Here is a 6,869-nt window from a genome sequence, read left to right as displayed (position 1 = left end):
GATGAGATCGAATGCTTTCCTAAAGTCAAAGAGCACCACGCGCACAGTAGAACCGTTGCCGTCAGCATTCTTATACCAGTTGTGGAGCATGCTGATCAGGGCATGCACTGTGCTGGAGTTCGGAACAGTCCCATATTGGTTCTGGTCAATCTTCGCAAGGACGGCAGGCTTGATGTAGCCGTCAACGACAAACTCTTCCCCGACTTTGGAGAGAATTGGAGTCAACGAAATGGGTCTCAGGTGTTTGTTCACATCGCTAACAAGTGAAGTCTTCGGGAGGGGTGTAATGTCCGCTTTCTTCCACGAAGTTGGAAGGCGACGCTCCAAATAGGAAGAATTCAAGATGTCTGCCACTGGTGCAGCTAATAAGTCCGCGTTTTCTTTTAATACCCAAGAAGGGATTCCATCAGGTCCGGATGCTTTGTTCGTATTAAGCGCCGATAGTTTCTCAAAGACTGAAAACTCAGATATCGGACGGGGAAGATCTTGTTGGCATGTATACGCGCGCGCGCGCGCGTGTGCATCAGGCGTGACTAGAGGGGTGAAAGCGGTCATTGGTGACAAAAAAGCGTCGTTAATAACATTGGCCAAATGTCTAGGGTCTTCCCCCTCATCCGCAAGGTGTTGAAGGTCTGCGATGGGGCTCGCTCGAAAAAGGTCATGCAAGCAGCCGCAACCACTTTTGGAGGGATAGTTTAAGTAATTTGCAAGCGGTAATATATCCTTTACCCTCTCTTGATTCTTCCAAAATTATGCGTGAGGACTCCTCTACTCGGAAAAAAAATCCTTGTGCTTCGAGTTTTGGTAGATTGAGAGAGAGGGAACAGGGGAGCGGGATTGGGGACCATTCTTGATAAGCGCCAAGGTCGCTTAAGGGAGGTTCGACTTTAATTACTTTCATGTTTATGAGTTCCTCGAGGGATAACTTCACGGTTTTGTAGCAAAACTCGGTATCAGAATGTTTCTGTTGGTTTCCGTCCGCCATGTTGGTGCCCATCCAGGTGGGCACCAGCATGGCGTCTCCATAAGTCTCGGGGTATCCGATCTATGAAATCGATAATCGCTGACAATCGATGTCAATCAATACCAATCGATATCAATTAATCGATTGATATTGATAATCGATGACCAATCGATGACGAAGATTCTTGTGGTTATCGATTTTCAATAACAATCGATAGATAAATTGATATCGATTGGTATCGATCGGTTGCAGATTGACGGAATTGGAGCATAATTATCACATTTCTGTACGCAGTAATTGTAAACACATTTCATTTTAATGCTTTGAACGTTAACAGGAGAACAATAATCTCTCTTTCTCGTCAACGCCCCTTCCACCGGGTATCCGTTTTCCTCTGACAGCTTAAAAGTTTGTTCTCGTTCTTGCCTCCTATCCACACATATTCCATGAAAACGTTAACCAAACACAAAAACGCTTGAAGTTTGAAAATGTTGTCCAAAGTGGAAAACTATACGCGTTTTCACGTTCTTCCCTCTTCTTGTTAGCAGTAAACACTTCATCGACGTTCAACTCAAAACGGAAAATAATAATAGCCTTTGACGATGCATCTTATAATCACTAAAGCCTCTTCCCGGACTTCTTGCGTAGACGTAATGACACGGAAAAGCAATGACGGGCATGTGGGTAATTCGAGTACACGTGCAACGGGGTACATGTATATTCGTTGCCTTGCGAAGACTAGGTCGAAATTGTTTTACCAATTTCTTTCCCAGGACTTCCTAAAAATGTTGAATGATCGGACAAGTAGCGTGCATGACGTCGGTTCGAGGTTGCTGTCCCAATCGATAGCAATCGTCCAATTCCGAGTAGAGGAGTCCTCACACATAATTTTGGAAGAATCAAGAGAGGGTAAAGGATATATTACCGCTTGCAAATTACTTAAACTATCCCTCCGTTGCCTTGCGAAGACTAGGTCGAAATTGTTTTACCAATTTCTTTCCCAGGACTTCCTAAAAATGGTGAATGATCGGACAAGTAGCGGGCATGACGTCGGTTCGAGGTTGCTGTCCCAATCGATAGCAATCGATGATTGGTTTTTGTGTACTTATCGATTGATCATCGATTGACCGATACCAATGGATACCAATTAACTTTATCGATAGGTTTTCCGATCATCCATCGATTGGATACCCCGGGTATAAGTGCAATCAGTTAACCCTTTCGAAATGCCGCGCCCTTTCTTATGGTCTGATTCTTTATTAGGAAGGTAACCTCGATAACCAACCTCTGTTCGGAAAATGAGTCACTCCGGAATCGGAAAAGCGGTGGAAATGGAGCTTAAGGGTAAACATATCTTTGTAACAGCCGATAAACTATTGTCCGCACCTGGAACTGTAATGATCGCCATTGCTTCTGGGGAATAGGCTTCCCCTTCTGAATTCCTAGCAGCGCAGATGTACCTATCTTCGCTGTTCTGTTTTCCCACTAAAACAAGAATGAGCCATGAAATCCCATCAATTTCAAGTTCTGTTGCATTGGGCTGTGTAGAGTTGTTCTTTAACCAAGTAACTACAGCATAGGTGGAGGTGATCCGGTGTCGATCCGGTGACTTTGCAAGCGAAGGAAACCATGGTGATATTTTGCTTTAAGGATACTGCCACGTTTTGCGGATGAAGTGAAATGCTTGGCACTAGTAGGAAAATGAAACAAATCTTCAATACTCCACTATATACAGTGCGGAGGGCAAGTTACCCGCTCGTTGTTTTGAGATGTAAGAATTAGAGGCCGTTGCAGCAAGACTGACTCGTACAACATCAGTGCAGTTTTAATTAGGGAAAATGGCTGTGGTGAAAGAAGGCGATCAAGATTTTGCAAAGAGATTTCTCAATACAACTGCTCAGGAGAGCCTGAGTGAGGTCAATCAAACGCTTCAAATACAGACGAAAAAAAAATGAAAGGTAACAAAGTCCTGAATACTACATAGAAACAATACGCTAAGGGAAAATTGAGGGAAGCAAAAACGAGGCGAAACGAAAAAGACTGACGAAAGAAAAATGTGGGTTTAAAGTAATTACACGTTATTGTAAAATCCAGTGGAGTACTAAAACGGGCACGATATTTTGTGCGGCTATTATTCCAGAGAGGGTGTTTTCCAAACTCAGACAAAAATACCCTATTTTTATCGGTCTATTTGAGTTTTTAGCCCGTAGACCACAGTAAAACTGCTCATGGCGGTCTTTTGTCAGTTTTGTTTGACTTGTTTGCGCGCGATCTTCAACCTTTAGAAACCCAACGGACAACTCAGTAAATATTTGACCCTTTGTGCTGTCATGCTGTATTGAAAAATCATCGCCGCAAAATTTAGCAACTAACTCAACACAAATCAAAGGCAATTAACAACTGCGCTGTTCTTTAAAATTCAATTCCTTGGTATCTCAAAACGAAAAACTGAAACCGACGATGAGTAAGCTGGCTGCAACACAGGCTTGTAATACATGTATATAAAAAGTTCTGGATAAAGGGACCGGAAATGGGGTTGTCTTCCTCTAATCAGCTAATCATATACTGTACACAACAAATGCGAAAATTTCAGTCATTCTCCTTGTGTTAATAGGATCTACCGCGCCTTGTGCGAAATGCATCAGTGTATTAATGCATCGTTGCAGAGGATCAGAGCAAGCAGCCTCCAAACCATTCGCCGGGCGATTAGAGAAATGACAGAGAAAGGAAACCCAGCAGGAAGCGGAGACCCTGATGGACAAGGCGTAACCAAATGGACAAATATTCGGAAAAATACAGACTTTTGGTTTCTAAAAAATTCCATCGGGCTATGTAGAAGTTTTCAAAAAGTATTTTCTAGCGTCTTTTTGCATGTATCTTAGTGCTCGTTTGTACATTGACTAAGAAGATACATGGAAATGTCCATGTTCCTCTTTGTATGTTATCTGCGTAAAGATACATGGAAATTTCCGTGTAACTTTCTTGTTATCTGCGTAAAGGTACATGGAAATTTCTATGTACATGGAAATTTCCGTGTTCCTTTTCATGTTATCTACGTAAAGCTAGGTACGTGGAAATTTCCAAGTACCTTTTGGCGTGTGTCAGTGTAAAGGTTTCCAGAAAGAACAATTCCTTCATTTCCATGCATTGATTTTTTTCCGTTTATCTGCAGAAAACATAACTATACGAATCGTTTTTGGAAATAATTATGCTCTGTGTGCTAAATTTTACCATATGAAACAAAAACCCAATCACGTTTGGAAGGAATTATAGTCTGAATACTAAATTTTACCAGATAAAACAAAAAAGTGGTAAAATGTAAGGCATTTCTAAGTGATGCTGCCATAATTTATTCCTTTACGAGGGCGTTTTGTAAGAACTTTATTGAAACAGCTATATTTTGCCAGAAAATCACTACTTTAGAAAATCAAGTTTCACTTTGGAACGTGTTTAAACTTCCTGGTGGCCAACTGGGGCTTTGAATGGAGGCAATATGCCAACAATTTCCTCCAATTAGGCCTTGTAACCCTTTTTTGCTAAATCCATTAGCAAATATATCTAAATATATCAAAAACAATAAACTTTGTTTGGACTTTGGAGAGATGCTAGTTCTCTCAAGCGTTTTTTGTTAGTGTTTTTTCCTATTGAAAAAAAACTAACAAAGTATGGCTGGATGCACAGCTGCAACTGCGTGGATGTTGATGGGTTTGCCACTGCAGTTCTTCCTACTTCCGTCTATACACCGCCGATAAGTGGCATGATATTCCAGTCCTTTTAGGACCCTCGGTAACTTCAAGCCAGAAACTTCGTCGCCCAGGTGTCGACGATAAAAACAGTAGCTAACAGTCTCTTGATCTCGCGTGCGTCTTCCTTTCCGAAAAAGCCACCTAAGACTTTCGTGACAACTTAAGTTCCCCTTAGACATCCGAACAGATGTATAGTTTTTAGGGCAACTCCAAATTAAGCAAACACGCTTCTGAAGCACTAAGAAAACCATTTGAGACACTTTTGGCCTATTTGGAAACATTCGGTCGTTGAATGTCCCTGTTTTAAAGGTGATCAGATCTGATCAGTTACAAGAGACGTCATTCGCAACGACGACGGTTTCAGGCTTTAGATGAAAACCATATTGCAGCAAATTTGATTTAAACTGCATGACTTCAAAAAACCCGCATAAATGTTGGAACGCCTTGTAGCGCTGAAAATCCGTTGTGTAAGGGCCAGTTCAGAACTTTTCATAAGCCGAACCTTATACATTGAATTAAGTACAAAGAACAACAACAACAATTATTTTATATTCTACTGTAGACAGACAACTAAAAAAAACCATGAATGTGTGTGTACTTTGTTTATAGACATTTACAAACATTTTGTTTAGTTTGGTTACATTCTGTTGGGATTTTGTGTCCTTCTTGTTTTCCTTTTCTAGCTCTCTTAATACAGAGAAAATATTAACATTTTGCCCACATTCCATGTAGTTCTCCTAGTATATTTGACAAAAATTCTTTCCACTTTTATAGATATCATCATAAGTACTTTATTTGTGCACATTTCAATGACATTTTCTGCAGTTATTCTGGTTCAATTTTTACGAAGATTTCATTGACATTTTATACCACCTATTTACAGAGTTTTTTATTCCTGGAGTATTTTACAAAGATTATGTTCACATTTTAATAGGTTATTTTAGATACGTTATAAAATCAATGTAAACTTTGACTGAATTTTACAAGGAAAACATTGAGATCTCACAGACGTTATATGCGATCTGGTCGGGTAAAATATCTAATCTACAGATATTTTATAGGCTTTATAGGCTTAATAGGCTGTATAGTGTAAGTGTGCACGTTTATAGACATTGTAATTTATAAGGAAGATGTAGAGATTTTACTGACTTTTCTTAAGTCTATAAATGGTTCAAGTTTTCCAGTGGATTGGGCGGTCAGCCATGGCTATACGATGAAAATGGAATAGAAAATTAAGCGCACTGCAAAAAAGATAAACTGTAAAATATCAACTGAAGATATCTAAGTATCTAATTATCTATTATTATAGATATCTATATTAATCTATCAACTTGAAATTTGGGAATTTGACGATAGCAAAAAAAAAGTTCAGTCTCCATTGGACAGATTAGAATTATGGAAATTTTTCCCTAAAACCTTAAGTGGAAACATAAACACACAGATATTGTAGCATTAAAAATTAGTAAAACTATATAGGGATTAACGCTTGGTTGTAACATTTATGCTTTCGAGCTATATTGCTGGTTTATCAATCTCTCATGATCCATCCCGTGGTCTGAGCTCTCTAATTTTGGGGGCACGCCACAAAACTAAGAACTTTAAAATAGATAAACTTCCTATTCTTTAAAAGAGGACCCATCGGTTAATGCATTTTTCACCAAGTAGAAAAAATCGCTCGATCCCTCATTTCATCAAAAGCAACACCTTAGCTTTTGTTGTATCAATCTACAACCTCAAGAAACCTCTAATTTGAAGACATATCCTGGGACGCAGTCACGTGCTTTTAACATATCACGTTCGGCACTCTTTCAATTTGCTCATAGCAATTATATGCACCCTACCTGTTCCCCTAAAAACTTGCATTTTAATGCAAGATTTTAGAACATTGTTTTCGGTTTCCCTAGGTAAGTCTGTAATACCGCCTATGGGAAATGTATGGAATCAATGCAGGTTATCAAGAGCCATAATATGACCATTATCCCATTACGGCTCTTGAGGTTATATAAGCAACGTTTTTGGGGAAAACAAAGTGTATTATGGCTATGGGCAATATTCATAATTGGGGAAGAGTACCTCGTCAGTAGATCAATGGCCGCATTTTTATTTTACATCGCTGTATAGTGTCCTATAAAAGTGGTCATAAAATGGTTCTCATTACT

The sequence above is a fragment of the Porites lutea genome, chromosome 2 (assembly GCF_958299795.1).
Source record: "Porites lutea chromosome 2, jaPorLute2.1, whole genome shotgun sequence".
Taxonomy (NCBI): domain Eukaryota; kingdom Metazoa; phylum Cnidaria; class Anthozoa; order Scleractinia; family Poritidae; genus Porites; species Porites lutea.
The sequence above is the reverse complement of the archived record's forward strand: the minus strand, read 5'-3'. Positions refer to the sequence as shown.